Below are 18,325 nucleotides of genomic sequence, written 5' to 3'. Positions count from 1 at the left end.
AAATTATCCATAGATGTCTCTATTGTATGTCGTATTATGTTTGAAAAATTGTAAGTAAATACTTATGTTCAAAAATAATGTAACCATATATGTACCCTTGGGGCAATTCCTGCCATGGCACATATCATGTACATATGTATGTATGCAATAAAAAATAAAACTAAGAATAAAATATCTTTGAAATTTTACTACGAAGTATTTTTTTATTGGATATTCAAATATTTAAAACAAAATAATATCAATGATATGTATCCAGAATAATATACCAAATATGTAAACTGCTTTAATCGAACGTGTATTAAATTCTCCAAACCAATTAAAATCCGTGAAAAATTCAGCTTAGAAATGCTGCTACTGCCAGGTGATTTTTTTTAACATAAAAAAAAATATACTGAATATGAATTGGTAGTTCAAATTAATGATAATGCAAATTATGTATAATGCAATATTGAAATAAGTTCAATGACTTTATGGAATAATAAAACGTTCATAAACTTATCTTTCATGTGACCCTGTATATTCGAAAGGATTTGAAAAAGGTTACGAAACGAATTGAAAAAAAAATTTGAAAATTTTGATGGCTAGGATGGAACAAGAGGAAGAGGCGAATATTCAATGCGTTGGTAGCCTAAAATGGTTTCAATTCACGCTATATTTACCAGTCGTGAAAAATACGACTGCAAGAACAAGTATATTTAAAAAAAAACAAAATGTATTTAAAAAAAGAACAAGAACGATTCCAAATTTGTTACTCATATTCTAAAATTTGACATGCATTGTGTGTTTTATTTTTAAATCGGACAGGTAATTTGGGTGACATTTAAACGACGAGTCAACTTTTTCACGTCGAATGGTAATGGAAGTATTCCAAGTTGAATGGTGACATTGTACACGATGATGAATTGAGAACGTGCATTATAACTACAGCCGGTGCGTCATTAACTAAATTCGAAATATTTTGTGTATATTGCATTCGGTGACAATACTGCAAATTGTAGTTTTGTGCGGTCCGGTACATTTAAAAAAAATGACACATTGTTGCAAACGAAACAGTTGGAAGTGTTTAATAAACAATTTGTAAGAGAAATTTGCGTGGGACTATTTATTTATAATGACCCATTTACACTGACAAATACCCAAGAGTATGTCACTTCCTAATACCGAGGATTCATTTCTGGGCTAAAAGATTCAATTTTTTTACACTGTTCTTGAAAAAAATAGTTCATATCAAAGAGACTTAAAATTCTTCAATAAGAATATTTTTTTGCTTTTTCTAGTAAAAATTTCAAGGTATGTACATATGTATATACTTATACTCAATATATTTATTAAACTATAACAAGAAATTAAATTTTTATATCGATTTTTAATATAATTCAATTTACAAAATGTAATTGCCGTTACATTCTGCTTAAATGGGTAAAAAATAAATAAAAAAAGCGTATCTCTTTGACTCTAAGCTCTAACTCCTACATACCGGCAACTGCACGTAAACAGCAGTACGAAAATTATTATTTGCATTATTTCAAGCAATATTGTGCCGTATCGTCGCGCTCTGTAATGTACATATGTTTGTACATATATGTATGTAAGCCGATTTTTTCTTGCATTCGGGCAAAACTTATCTGAGTGTGCACCGTTGTATAGTATGAATAGAAATAGTCTATTCCGTGCACTGCTGTGCCTTGTTGTTGCCTTGTAGTGTTGGATAGCATGAATGAACCTTTAAGAGTTTGACAGTTTTAAATTAAAAACTGTAGATTTACATTACGGACAAAAAAACTTTCTTCTTTATATGAAATATGTCAGAAGAGGCCTCGGCTTTCTCAAAATTAAAAAAAATAGATAAAATACTAGAAATTACCCTAAAAAACCGTGGTTGAAGTTAATTTAAAAGCTATAATTAATTTGAGAAGAAAGCCGAATTAGTTTTCAAATACATTTTTGTAACCATTTGATAAATTTTCCAATTCGACCAATCCCCCTCGAATTAAATCCTGGGTGCAAAAAATTATAATAAATATAATCTAAGCCTTTTAAATTCTAAAAGTTCAAGTTCAAATTTCAAGTTCCAAGATCCATACATCTTCCTTGAAAACACACTGAGTGGGATGTGGTACGTGCTGTTGTTAAATTCTTTAAAACATGCGATAAAAACGCAGCACTCCTAGCCCATATTAATGGTATACAGTCCCAAAAATCACCCCATGGAGTGTTTTCGGTGTTATTTAATCCTTGATTGACAGTGATCGAAAATGGTGAATCCCATATTTGAATAAATGTAGGAGAAACTTGTCGGTTGCATATGGATATAGATACACGTGCGACCTCCCAAATATATTCATTCTGCAACAACACAGCGGGAAGCCAACGACACATGACGTCCCATACCACCCAGTGTGTTTTCACCCTTAGTTCATCCGTGAATCATCCTCCAAGTTTCACATCTACACGTCAAACAAACAATGATCAAAATTGACCTAAGCTATTAACCTTATAAAAAAATGGACCTGTAACAATTTCCAAAATTATAATACATTTTAAACGTTAGCATGGCACGGAAATTCAGCACATGAAAAAAACTAGCAACTCTTAAATTCGTTTTACAATTTTGACAGACGGTTTGACAATTTAAACACGCGATTTTATTAATTTTGGCAAAATTTTCCATCTCTAAATATAAACATACACAGACTAATTTTAGCCGACAAGGATAAAAACCGTTATAATAAGACAGACACGTGCCTAAGTTCATAAACAAACCTATCGAATGAGTCAGATATCGGCCATTTTAGAGCCGTATAAGGAAAAGCTTTTGAAAAAGACAAAACCACATGGCGCTCAGAACAAGGTTGAAGCAACGTAATAAAAACGCACATCTGTTGCTGCTGGTGAATTACGAAAATATGAACCGATCGGATGTGACCCAATTGTTGCGAGGGATTTGAGATGCATATCGATTTAGATAGCATTGATCTATTAACAGGTGTCTATAAATGAAGTGTGGTTAAACTATGAATAGAACCACTTGAACTGTCGGGTCATTGCTATTTAAACACGGTGAATTATTTTGCCGATCTTTTGCCGATCTATTCTCGACCGGAGTGTGTTTGGTTTAATTTTAAATAAAGAGCGCGAATCTCAACACAATGAATCTAATGGCGACTCAACGCTTTCACTCACTGAAACGTTTGTTTACGACTTACGTACGTCCGTCGATAAAATAGAATTTCAGATATCGTTTACCACCAAGGTGTTAAAAATCATTTTATTTTCATTCGCGAATCCTCGATGGATACTTTTTTTTTGTTATTATTTTTGGTTGATTTTCGAATTTTGAGTCGATTCCAAATTTACGATCCGACCGCTCTTTCGGTTCGCGGTAAGTAATAAAGCCGATGACATATGATAAAAGCAGTAAACGTGCGCAAATCGACCGAATTCAGTCCGATGGACGGGTCATTAATCGTGCCAAAATGTACGTAAGAAACATTGTCGATTTATTTAAAACATCTCGGATGTACGTCACGTTTGACCCAAGTCGGCCTCAATAATCTTTGAGCTCTTTATACATATTATATGTACTTGCAGCACGCAAAAACAATTAGATAATACATATTATATTTTAGACATGGAAGCAAATGTTTAAAAAATATCTGTGATGACACCTAGAATTGGTGATGTAAAATTTCAAAATTTGGCTAATTTGGGTTATTAATGCAATTACATACATACATTAGTGGTTGCGTTAATGCTAATCATTGAGAGATTGTCGGATTTGAATCCGTGGATTGACCTCGATTGAAAATAATTTATTCTGAGTATTGTCTGTGTGCTGCTGATCAGATTTGGATATTTGCGACTCCCAAGTTCCAAGATCATTTCATTGTTGAAAGGATTCCTCGTCAAATTCGCAAAAACCATCCTATCCACTATGTCAACACTATTTGAATATGATTTCAAAAATGTATAATCTATAGCGTGGTCTAGTGGTGAATGTTGAATTATCTCGTACTTGATGTTACGAGTTCGATTCCCGCTAAGTCTCGCTATTGGCCAGACCTTAATTTGTCAAGGTCGATCGTTTCTTATCAGAATTTGCCAATTTTTCTGATTTTCATTGAAACGATTCCTGTAAAATTGACGTTTCCTTCCCAATTTTCTGTTGCGAACCTTTAGTTATTGTACTATCTTAGGTTTCGCCATATTGCTCACCATAGATGTCTCTGTGGTTGTTTATCGAATATAAAATTCGTATTGTTACATGAAAGTTATTTATCGTATTAATACGATATTTGTAATATCTGACGATAGATGTCAGATATTGTTTAGATTTACATGTATCTATGTAATAATTATGTGGACCAGGAAGGCGCATTTGGGGTTTACCTGCTAAGCCTTCCTGGTATATTTGTATATATGTATGTACCAGTGGCGGACGGTGGGTGTTAATACCGGGTGTGCTGTGTATGCCGTAGGGCGTAGGGTATAAAATTAGCAATTAAAAAAAAATACTCGTTTTGCATTACAAAAATGTTTAATTTATTAGTTATTTATACATAAGTTCAATGCGACGTTTCTGAGACATAAACTTTTCAATCACGTCTGCATAGAATGTGTCTTTCTGTTTTAATTCCACCAATAACTTTTTTTCTATTGAAATTAAGCTAAGGCCACATAATCTATCTTGACCTTGCGTACCTCTATAGCAAGTTTTTATTCTTTTCAGCGCCGAAAAAGAACGTTCTGCTGAAGCTGTACTGCTTGGTATCGTTAATATTAATTCTCCCAGCTTAAACACCTCTTTAAAACCAGATTCGAGGTTATTTTTTGTCATGAATTGTATTAATTCATGAACAGGTTTCTCTGAAAATTCAGAGCTGGAATATAGCACGATGAGTTCGTTTTTCAATCGAATATAATCAAACAGTGATCCATAAAAATCTTTTAATTTATTAATTAAAACATTTGGAAAATTTTCTTTATATTCGTCATATTTATCATTACAAAGAAGGTGGAAATATTCTAATTTGGAAAGTGAAGAATATCTACATTCGACTTGTGCGATTATGCTATCAACTATTTTGAAATATAATTGACGAAATGAAGTTTTATCTTCTACTTCTGAATAATTTTTTAATCTTTGTGGCCTACGATCATGATCATCATTTTTTTCATTTAAATAATTATTATCCCTTTCGTATTTCAGTTGCTGCAAAACATGATTAATTTTTTTACAACAATATAAAACGTCCGAAGATTTAGATTGAAGAATGTTATACAAAACATCAGTTATTCCAAACAGTTTTGAAAAAATTTGAAGAAGTTTAATTGTTTGAAAATCCTCTAAAAAGCCTAAAAACCCTCGTGCTTTTATAACAGTATCTGTGTCCCATAATTCACAATTTTCTATAACATGTCGAAAAAAATCTGTAAATTGACTTCTGTATTGTTGTACTGTGCTACTTAAACGAGATGTAAAATTCCACCTTGTGGGTGCTACAGAGGGAAGTCTTTTTGTCACAAATTCCTGTAAAGCGAATACTCTTTTGGAAGATTTTGAAAAGTATGTAGACAATCCATTTAAAGTTTGAAAAAATGATTTACTTTCTTTAATATCAGAAAGACCTTGCTGCAATACTAAATTCAATACATGAGCATAACAGTGTGTAAAAAGAGCAAAAGGATAAGCATTGAGGACTTTGGATTGCAAACCATTTACGTGTCCACTCATTACACTTGCTCCATCATAAGTCTGTCCAACCAATTTGTCTTGAATTTTAAATTCTTCAACTATGTTCACCACGTGACGGAATAGACCATTAGATGTTTTATCAGCACTAACGTCTGTAAAACTAATAAACCGTTCATGTACATTGCCTTTACATACAAAACGTAAAACTGTTGAGAGCTGTGATTTTGTCATTATATCTGAAGTTTCATCGAGAATAATAGCAACAAAACTTGCTGACTCTACTTCATTTTTTATATGAACTTTAATAACATGAGCGATTGCTTCGATTATGTCATTTTGTATACTTGGAGAAGTACCACGAAAGGTAGTAGCAGTATTTAAATGAGTATCTAAAACAGAATCATATTCTCGAAGAGCATTTAGATATTCAATGTAATTGCCTTTGTTTACGGAATTACATGACTCGTCGTGACCTCGCAGGGACAGTTCTTGTTTTCCTAGATAGATTATTGCGTTAATAATTCGTTTTAAAACATCTCTATTTTTATTTACTTGTTCATTATGTCGACTTATTTCGGCTTTACGTTGACTGTCAATTAATACGTCGATTCGTTGTTTGCCAAACATTTGTATGGAAAGAAATGATTGAACGTGTGCCTGCGATCCTTCGTGTTTCTTCAGTGCTGCTGTCAAATGGTTGAGATCAGCAAATCCTTCTTTGTTCCACACATTAATATCTTTGGAGAACAATAAACATGGCCAGCAGAAAAGTTTGGATCGAATTTCACAGCCTGTAATCCATTCGAATTTTTTATAATTTGAAACGCAAAAATGTCTAGTGTAAACTTTTGTTTTTTCTTTATGCAAACTGGATAAATTTGGAAGAGACGGACACGGTTTCCCATCTTTAATTATTTTTAATTTTATCTCAAAACTTCTATTTGAAAACGGAATAGTTAAAATGTCTTGAACACTGTTAGCCATTATTAGTTATTAGAGGTATGACTGAGATACGAATGACCATAAAAATACGAATGTGCGAAAAAGTACGAGACCACGTGTCGCATCGCATTCGGTCAATTGCCGAGTGGTGCGGTGCGGTGCGGTGCGGTGCGGTGCGGTGCGGTGCGGTGCGGTGCGGTGCGCGGTGCTCTGAAGTCGTAGCACACCGTACGTCTTAATATCGCGAACAAACCTATGCAAGCGAATATCCGCCTGCACACTCCAACCAAACCCACCAATTTGCTGCACGGCATAGGTATTCTCTCGTCGCGGCGCACAAACTACATACACACATCACACAACACGCTGCAGACTGCACACCACACCATACACCATACATTTAGCGCACGCGGTAAATACACCATACACATCAATGCCTGTTTATACAACAACACATTATTTTGTATTAAAATACTACTTTATGTGGTCTTTGGTTTTCACGGGTGTGCGCCGCACACCTAGCACACACCCAATATACGCCACTGGTATGTACAAATATGTATGTAAAAAAAAAAAAATGTATATATGTAAATAAAATAATATCATAGATGTTGCTCAAGGGACAACCCGAATACGGCGTCATGGGAAAAATATAAAAATTGGGTACATCGGCTATGCAGCTTATATTGTTGGAAGTATAAATAAATAAAATATGTACATATCGATGGCTTGGTGCACAGATATTGTATGTCCATTTTTTAATTTATATCCAATTTTAAGTTTGTATGTATGTAGAATAATTCAGGTTTTTCCTTTCAAGGAAAAAAACTGAACTATTCCAGCATCTACAAACTTAAAATTCGATACAAACTTAAAATTCGACAAAAATTCGATATATTCTATCAGAGCTTGGATGGTAATTTTTCAAAATGAAGCAACATTTTTTGACAATACAATGAACATATCGAAAGCTTGGTGCACAGATATTGTATTTCCATCGATATGTAGAATTGTAAGATTAATTAAAGTTAGAAATTTCAACATTGATTTCAAATTACGTATCAATTCCGTTTAAACAAGTTATTGAACTTTTTTCTACTCAAACACTAAACATTAAAATTAATAAAGTAACTTTTAAATTAGACTCGAGATGTGTTGTGAACGTTGTTTACTGTACTTATAACTGTATTTGTTTTTTATATGATGTAATGTTTGTTAAATATTGAATTAAGCTACATCAGTGGACTGGTGGAGCTATTGCATACCAGTAGATATATCGTGATTTCAAGTCTCGGTCAAATACGCTGCTGGCGAGATCGTATGTTTATTAAAAAACACAGATACAATAAATCAATGTTCCCACCCCTCATTTTCTCGCAAATTTGATTTATTAGCATCTCGAATTTGTTGAATCTTATAAAATGCTGCCTACATAATGTATTTCTCACAAAATTGCTGTGTATCAAAAAGTTTATTAATTGTCCATAGATGTCTCTATTGTATTATATGTCCTGTTATATTTGAAAATTGTTATTACTTTTGTACAAAAATAATCTAACCATATGTGTCGCCTCGGGGTGATTACTGTCAATGTACTTATGTATGTACATATGTAATAAAATAAAAATTATTTTATATTTTATCTTAACCTTTTTTTCTTATCTTATTTTGTTTTATGCATCCATATTGTATACTTTTTGCTTAGCCGTAGTGACGACTTTGAGCCGGTACGTGACGATTGGGCGCCCAGGACGATCGGTCGACCAGTATTACTCGCCACTGCGACAACTGGACGACGAGACTGGTGGGCACTGCGTCAATTGGGCCCTGCGTCAATTGGTCGCCCGGCCACTGGGCGATCGTCGACTGGGCGACGGCGACTGAGCGACCTGGGCGCCTGGGCGACCGCCGACTCGGCCCGCTGGTGAAGTGGTCGCCAAGCTTACGTAAACTCTGCGTTTTGCAAGGAACGACCGCGACCGTCTCCATTATAGGAATTTCCGATGCACTGACAAATATTCTACCTACATACATATGGTTTATACCGCTTTATTTTTCGTTTCAGCTTTACCAATTTTTCGTAACAACATGAATCATACTATTAATTTTTTGTCGAAGGGATCGGTACCTGAAAGGATCGGTCCAAAGACCGCAAAAGCCAAAAAACTGTAAAAATCGCGCATTCTTTTAAACGCTCATATCTCGTAAACGATCACCAACCAGCAAAAATCAATATCATATTCGAATTCAGTGGGTTAAAGTTAGTAAAGATTGGTTAGTCTCCACTCTGGTAACTAAAAAACGTGATTTTTTGTGGCTCAGTGTAATTTTCAACAATAACCATAGAACGGGAGATGTTTAAAATTGCTTTAAAAAGCTATTTTTTTCGAGAATTGCCTCTGCGAATCGTAAACGATGTAATAATTTATTTATGGGAAAAGCCGAAAAAAATTATTCGAGCTCCGCGAACGAATTTAAGTATGCGCTTTTTTTTCGTAAACGTATTTCATCATTGAAAAAAAATATAATCTTGAAAACTTTGAGAATCGCTACTAGAAAATATTTTGTAATTATGTATAACTAATACAGTGTTGAGAAAATTGAGAATAGAGTGTGAATTTATCCAATTGATAAAACTGAAATATAACATTTAAAAGAAAAAAAAGTGTGTCCATTTGAAAACAAACTAAAAGCACTGCGCGAAAGATTCAATCGATCATTTTTCTTTTATATTATTTTGGAGAATATGTAGGTACATATGATTTGTCATCTTACAATTATTTTTTGTGAAAAGGTGCTACACATGTATTTATAAAAGTACGTTTAATATAAAATTCCAGCAAATATAATATAATATAGCGAAAAAAATTAATAGTATGATTCGTGTTGTTACAAAAAATTGGTAAAACTGAAACGAAAAATAAAGCGGTATAAACCATATGTATGTAGGTAGAATATTTGTCAGTGCATCGGAAATTCCTATAACGGAGACGGTCGCGGTCGTTCCTTGCAAAACGCAGAGTTTACGTAAGCTTGGCGACCACTTCACCAGCGGGCCGAGTCGGCGGTCGCCCAGGCGCCCAGGTCGCCCAGTCGCCGCCGCCCAGTCGACGATCGCCCAGTGGCCGGGCGCCCAATTGACGCAGTGCCCACCAGTCTCGTCGTCCAGATGTCGCAGTGGCGAGTAACACTGGTCGACCGATCGTCCTGGGCGCCCAATTTACCGTGTCCCCTTTGAGCAACGTGTAAGTACAAGTGCAAATCATCAGCCACGGTCGTAGTATCTATTCTGGAAAAATATCCGATATGAGGTACTGGCGAACAAGCTGACGCGACGGCCTAGCAAAATAGAACTACACATATCCCTTAAATTTGTATATGACAGAATAATACATACATATATGTATGTATATGCATGGTGAAAGTAAAAAGATTAAGTGATTCGCTGACACAAAGTATTACTTTCTGCTTCATATTCGTATTCCATTTAACGTCTCATGGCATTTAAAATAAAGTGTTTCATTTATAAAATATATGAAAAAATCAATAATAGACCTATAAGATTCTCCACTTTAATATATATGTAATATGTAAGTATTAAGATCGGTCAGTCGTACAAAGGAAAACTCGATATCTCGCCAACGGGTGTTTCGGATTCAAAAGCTAACATTCCAGAAGCGAAGCGAGCTATTCCAGGAAGCCGATTTGAGGTAGTGAAGAGAACCAGAGTCTTGTTACTTTACATTGTATTCTTAGAATGTCTGGAGACCTGTCTCCAGACCACCGTACAGGGAATCCGCAAATAGATCACGAATTCCGGAAACACTAACGGCCAGAATGAGCGGAGATTTGCCATGGGGAAAATCTCCATCGAATGTGTATATACATACATATGTATATAATAGGTAATAAAATAACGTATGGGATTTCCAATGAGCTAATTGTGAAGGGAAATATCGTAAAACTGTCGAGAGTTTCTCATAAAATCCAACGAATGCGTTAACGTGTCAATAAAATCGAATATGCGTATGTATGTAAATTATGTATGAACGCTTCAAGGACTATTCCAGGAACGTATGAAATGTGTTTATTCGGTGTCATGTTACATATTGGAAGTATTAGCCTATATGTTTTCTTCCGTGAAATTCATTTCGCATGCATTGAAAAATTTCGAGAATTTTCCTACGCATTCCGACAGTGACAGATTACTCGAATAATAAAAAAAGTTCATTGCAAAAAAGAAAATTCGGAATGAAATTTCGATTCATGTGGGTGAGAAAAATACACCCACGCAAATCCAAATTGTGGAGTAAATGACACGAACTTTGAAACGTATTAGATTATGTAAAAAATTATCTGTTTCCTGATCAACAGCATGTGTTTAAATACATACATACATATACATATAGCAATCGCTTTCATTCCATTTTATTTTGCTATGGAACCTTGTGGAAGTCTATAGAATATTTTGTTCGAAAACACGCTCTATACCTATAATACAGTTTATTTATTTTAAATTAGTTGGAAATTAACCAAATTTCATGCTAAACAGCAGTCATGTATGTATAACCTTTTTGTGTATGTACATATATGTATATAAATTTTATATACATATGTGTATACATACGTATACACATATGTATATAAAAACAATTCCGAAATAAGCTTAATTGGTTATTTTGAAAACGTTCAAATCTCAAACAATAATACTGACCGCTCAGCTAAGAATTCAGCCAATCTGTAGAAAGTCTTATGATAGGTATTATACATAGTTCGAGTCTTGTAATCTTTTACGAGGATCATTATTTGTGAGAAACGTTTGCGTATACATACATGTATGTACTAACTACGTTAGATGATGCTTTGGAATGTAACCTGGTTGGGAATATGTCTTAAATTAACAATGACCATTTCGATCGTCAGCATGCATATTGATCACATTACGTTTTTTAATTACTGCAGCGAAAACCAATCAATCTTTACTAAGATTAACCCACGGAATTCGAATATGACAATGATTTTTGTTGGTTTTTCTCTCATTTTTAGATACAAAAGCAATCCTTGTAAACGTAGTGAAATATAAAATTGGTCCAATAAATGCATGATAGCACGGGAAAAATGTGTAAAAAAAATTATATTTTTGACTCTTAAAATTCCCTAGATAATTAAAAGTATATCAAAGCAATAAATAATCACAATCAATAGAAAAATCATTTGACTATTTATTTCAATACTCTCTTTTGGCATAGCAATACTAGATTTTAAGTTAAATACTGCAAAAGTCAAAAAACTTTACATTTTTTAAACGCTCATATCGCTCATAAACGAGAGAAAATCAGCAAAAATCATTGTCATATTCAAATTGAGTGAATCAAACTTAGTTAGGATTGATTAGTCTCCGCTTCGGAATATTTTCGTTGTTGCTCAGTGTTATCTGTTCAAAACACGACAGAAATCTTGCAACAAAATACGAACGAATGTTCGTGTTATCCTCCATTCAAATAGTTCGTATCTGGCGCCATCTGATTTTCATCTCATTCTGAAATTAAATAAATTTCTGAACAGAAAACGTATATTTACAAACTGTTGCTGACGCCTATCAAACTGTATTGGTAGGTTCAAGGAACTGGTGACAGAGTTCTATGAGAATTCAACGATAAGTCATCAAAATCCTCTCAAGATTCGTTGTTAATAGGAATCATTTCGAAAAAGGGTGGAAAATATATAATACACACATATTCAATGTAATAACAAGGATTATGAGTTAAATTGGGAAAAAATGATTCTTACGAAAAAAGATCCTCGAAATATTATACTTCAGGTTTTTAAAACATATTTACTATTAAATTTAAACTGTTAAAAAATACTATGACAATAATCGATCAATTTAAATGTACATACATATATACCGCTTTCGAAGTGAAAACCAAAAACCCTCTCGTTAAACTGGAATTCGTCTCCTCAAATGTGAATTTAAAGTGCTTTAAATCTCAAGCACGACAGCGTAAGCCCAAGTAAATATAGTCGGTGGCACATCAAAAGTAAAAGCTGCTTTACATTTGAAGCGCGTCGTTTTCATTTTCATGCAATTTTCACCGAGAGATGAAAGTGAATTTCCCGTTCACTTCGCTCGATTTATTCGAAACGTATGCTAAATAAATATCAATATGACTTTAGGAAGGATTAAACCCACACGACATAACTTTGCAATGACGTAATGTTGTATCGTTTCGATTTCGATCACAAAGTGAATGACTAGAAGACTAATTTCCCACAATTCATAATTACTGATTTCAAGCATGACAGTTACATAGAAAGCGAGTAACAAGAAACAAGGGACTGCTCTATTTATATCCTTGAGATCGTTAGTGAAGTATGCAAGGATGTGTTTAGAATATGAGTACATGCATTACGTATATAATGAACTTTACAGTCATAAATCTCAATAAAAAATGACGTTCGACTTGAATCCCAACATTCCTGATGTATTTTTTTTTTTGAGGTTTCGATTATGTGAACATTTATTTAATACGAGAAGGAACTTTACGTGTACATATACAACATATTAAAAACTCAGCTTTTTTACTTTTAATTTTAACAAATTTCTGAAAATATTGACATAAAAGGCATTAAATAGTAATAAATTAAATATGCATTACAATTTTCATGAAAGATTTGCCATGTTTTCCGCTAATTAAGCTTTTATTGCCTCTCACTAGTGCCAGAATGTTACTCTTGCGTGTGCAGTGAAAAAGTGGTAAAATGACGTCAACGAATAACAAAAAAGCAAAGATAGAATTTAAATACACGCCATTTCCTGACTCTTGTGATTCAATATTAATATATGTATGTATATGTATATACAAACATACATAAAATAATTTTTAAAATTATCTCGAACTTTCCGTCAAATTAAAATACTTCATTCACAATCAAAAATTCACGTTTATCGTATTCTATTTATGTACATACATATTATATATTGGGTTCTAAAATATTCGAGTGCTACTCACGAACACTTGTACATAATTGCGTCATAATTAATAAATACCAAAGTATCAAGTTTTCCGTTCAACATATGTATTTTCATGAAACAATATAACTAAGAATGCAGTTTTAAAGAGAAGAGTTATCTAGTAAGTGAAAAAGACAAAATGCTTTTAAGCTTTTTAACAGAACGATCATCATAAGAATTAATTATAAATAGAAGATACAATTCCATTAAGATTTTGTCAATATTTATTAAGGTCAAAATCCACATAAAAATCTAAAAAGTATTTGTTTTCTGGGCTACATAGTTCCAGAATACAAAAAGTTTTCCCCTACTTGCAATCGAATAAATTGAATCATAATTAATTAATACTCAATACTAAAATAAAAATTCTTCACTTCGTTTGAATGAACCTAAAAAAATATATCTTCTACTTTATCTCAACACTAATCTACCGATGCTTAGAATACTTCACACTAATCGGACACAACAATAACAACACTCGCTAGAAGTTTCAACAGAACGATTATCATGGAAATGGCCTCAACACTCAACCACCTTCATAATTATGTCAACAACATTTTAAAAATGTATTTTACAAAAATTAATAACTACATTAACATTAATAAAAAGGAGTCCATATTGACATCCGTTTAGATCAATTTGAATCCATAATTTATTTGAATGTATGTATCAAAACGAGATCGGTGATCGATTCCGAGTTCAAATCGGCCAAAAATGATGATGTCAAATATTCGCATGATAACAAAACTTCATCTATTTATACTACGTACAAAAATAAAACAAAATTTACAACTTAGAACTACGCTGTACACGAGGGTACAAATGTATGTGTGTAAATATAATATTAACGGTGTGTCAACATGAAAAATCGATTTAAATCCAAGACTATTTCTCATAATAATAATAACGATTAGTAACAAAAATAATTCATTGGCGTGGTGATTTACAGTCAGTCTGTAGTACTATGTCAAAGCTATGGGAAAAATGTCCTGTAAGTCCTGTAATTAATGATACAACAGTCAAATCTACTCTATCCTCAGCATTTTTAAATATTTTTATTAATCATTTATGATTTGAGTAATAATTAGACTTCGGATTTCGACCAGAGCGGTATTCTTTTGAGGCGGGACAAGTTGCCAATGGTATTGATAATACATTATATTAATTAAATAATACATATATCTGAAAGCTAGTGGAAATATAACAAACAACGTTTTCGTCTTCAACTATCAACATAAGTCCTTGCCTTTTTTTTTTTAAGAAAAGTCAGAGGGACAATTTTTGTACACGCGGGTCATAGAAATATTCAACGCTAATATAAGATATCCATTAATTTTTTACTGATAATAAAAATCAATATATCGTTCCCTTCTTGTTAAAAATAATTTAAATTTTATAAATAAAAATTTAAAGCAGGTGCCCAGTTCAGCCCGTGAAATTTCGTTCGGCTCCAATCTTTAGTAATAATACAAAATTATATTAAGAGTTTGATTTCGATTAATTGAGAATATTAAAATGTATGAGGGAAATACAAATGTACATATATGGCTTCGAACTTATGTATATATTACCTTAATCCGGATAAGATGGGTCCAACAGACTCACCTTTTAAAATTTCAATAATTCCGTTATAGAAAAAAAAAATTGGTTAATATCCTTCTACTACTTTCTTTATTGACTAATCACCTAATTTATTTATTATAATAAAACATTTTAAGACTTAAACGTTCGTCAGAAAAAAGTTTTGCTGCATTTTATTACATTCAATGATAAAAATAGTAAATGCAAATGAGGAAAAAAATATAAAATAATTACTATTTCAGATATTTGGGATAAAATAAACGATGATAAAAGAATCTTTTATATCCAAAGATAACCTTATATTCTATCAACAATTCATTTAATTCATCTAATTATGAGTCGGAATGATTTTTTGAGTGCCCATTTCAACAACATGTCATCAAAAACCCGCAAAAATATGCAATTTTACCACTAAGAGACCGCATGCGGCCCGCACGCCGCAGTTTGTTTATCACAGTTCTAACGTAAGACATTAATATAATTAATATAAACAAATTATTTTTATTTTTAATCAAAATGATATCCGTGTCTACTACATAAGTCAACTAACATATGTACATACATACATATTTTTAAGTGCTATTTATTATTTTTAATTTAAAATGTATTTTATTTAGTCTGATAGTAAAGAAGAGGAAATAAAGAGACGTATGAAACTAGAATGAGGTGCATTTGGACGAATGAATGTTGTTTTAAATCAAAAATGCCACTCTGTCTGAAGAAAAAGATTTTCGATCAATGCATTTTGCCAGTGATGACATATGGATGCGAAACTTAGACATTGAACGCCAAGATTCTACATAAAGTCCAATGCACTCAAAGAAGTATGGAACGCTGTATTCTTGGCATAACAAGGAAAGATAGGAAATGGAATACGTGGGTGAAAAGTATGACAAGAGTAGTGGATATAGTGTATAGAGTGAAGAGATTGAAATGGCAATTGGCGGGCCACGTGGCTGGTAGAATGGACGAAAGGTGGAAATACTACGATGGTACCCAAAATAATGCAAAAGAGTAAAGGGAAGACCACAGGTAAGATGGGAGATGCGCAAAACAGAGACGAGTGGAAGCATGTTGGAGAGGCCTTCATTCAGCAGTGGATGGTGAGCGGCTGTAGATGATGATGATGAAACAATATAACATTTAAAAAGCAGGTCAATATAAACAAGGGTCCAAAGAACCCAACGTATCCGTGTTTGTGCTGGAAAATTGTAGTATCCGTACTAGGATTAAATAGAAAATTTGATTTATGTACATATGTATATGGAGTGTATGCAGTTCTTTTGATTGATCATTTTATTGTTTCAATCTTCTTCTATCTTCTAATCTATAATTTGGAAAGAGACTTTGTATGTATCCTTCGTCGTCGTCGTCCGTAGATCGGTGACGTCATCGAACATATGATTCGATTTTTTTTTTTCGATCCATAGGCGCCGATTTGTTTTTTTCGATTCAATGGATTCACCCCCGCGGGGGCGCAAGGCGAGTAGTTTCATGGGGCCCCGCCAGGGGCGCCACAAGGGGCGCAGCCCCGTGGGGCCCCGAAGAGGCCGCAGCCCTACGGTGCCCCAAAGGGGGCGTAGCCTCATGGGGCGCAGCCCAATGGGGCCCCAAAGGGGGCGCAGCCCCCATGGGGCCACAAATGGGCCGCAGCTTTATGGGGCGCAGCCTTATGGGGCGCCGCCTTATGGAGCTCAGCCGCATGGGGCCCCGAAGGGGGCGCAGCCTCATGGGGCCCCAAAGGGGGCGCAACCCCATGAGGCCCCGAAGGGGGCGCAGGGGGGCGCAGCCTTATCGGGCGCAGCCGCATGGGGCCCCGAAGGGGGCGCAGGGGGGCGCAGCCCCATGGGGCCCCAAATAGGGCGCAGCTTTATGGGGCGCAGCCCCATGGGGCGCCGCCTTATGGGGCGCCGCCTTATGGAGCTCAGCCGCATGGGGCCCCGAAGGGGGCTCAGGGGGACGCAGCCTCATGGGGCGCAGCCCCATGGGGCCCCAAAGGGGGCGCAACCCCATGAGGCCCCGAAGGGGGCACAGCCCCATGGGGCCCCGAAGGGAGCGCAGCCTCATGGGGCACAGCCCCATGGGGCCCCAAATGGGGCGCAGCCTTATGAGGCGAAGCCATAAACGGCAACTGATCATGGGGGCGAAGCCCTAAAAGGCATTAACTAAGTGGGGCGAAGTCCTAGACGGCAATTAATCATGGGGACGCGGAGGGGCGAAGCCCTAAAAGGCATTAACTAAGGGGGGCGAAGCCCTAGACGGCATTCAATCATGGGGGCGCGGAGGGGCGAAGCCCTAATAGGCACTAACTAAGGGGGGCGAAGCCCTAGACGGCAATTAATCATGGGGGCGCGGAGGGGCGAAGCCCTAAAAGGCAACTGATCACGGGGGCGAAGCCTTAGACGGCATTTAATCATGGGGTTGCGGAGGGGCGAAGCCCTAAAAGGCATTAACTAAGGGGGGCAAAGCCCTAAACGGCAATTAATCATGGGGGCGCGGAGGGGCGAAGCCCTAAAAGGTAACTGATCATGGGGGCGAAGCCTTAGACGGCATTTAATCATGGGGTGACGGAGGGGCGAAGCCCTAAAAGGCATTAACTAGGGGGGGCGAAGCCCTAAACGGCAATTAATCTTGGGGGCGTGGAGGGGCGAAGCCCTAAAAGGCAACTGATCATGGGGGCGAAGCCCTAGACGGCATTTAATCATGGGGGCGCGGAGGGGCGAAGCCCTAAAAGGCATCAGCTAAGGGGGGCGAAGCCCTAAACGGCAATTGCTCATGGGGGCGTGGAGGGGCGAAGCCCTAGAAGGCAAAGGCTCCGGGGGGCGCCGAGGGCGAAGCCCTAGAAGGCAAAAAAAAAAATTTTTTTTAATTTTTTTTGATTTTTTTTTTATTTATTTTTTTTGATTTTTTTTTTTATTTTTTTTTTGATTTTTTTTTTAAATTTTTAAAATTTTTTTTAAATTTTTTTTTTTTTAATTAAATGTTTACTATTAGCTTATTCATGTTTAAGCGGTTTATATTATAAACACTGAGCGAAGCCGGGTAATACAGCTAGTAGTTTATATTATTAGAATACCGTTGTATGAAATTCA

The sequence above is a fragment of the Arctopsyche grandis genome, chromosome 8 (assembly GCF_051622035.1).
Source record: "Arctopsyche grandis isolate Sample6627 chromosome 8, ASM5162203v2, whole genome shotgun sequence".
NCBI lineage: Eukaryota > Metazoa > Arthropoda > Insecta > Trichoptera > Hydropsychidae > Arctopsyche > Arctopsyche grandis.
The sequence above is the reverse complement of the archived record's forward strand: the minus strand, read 5'-3'. Positions refer to the sequence as shown.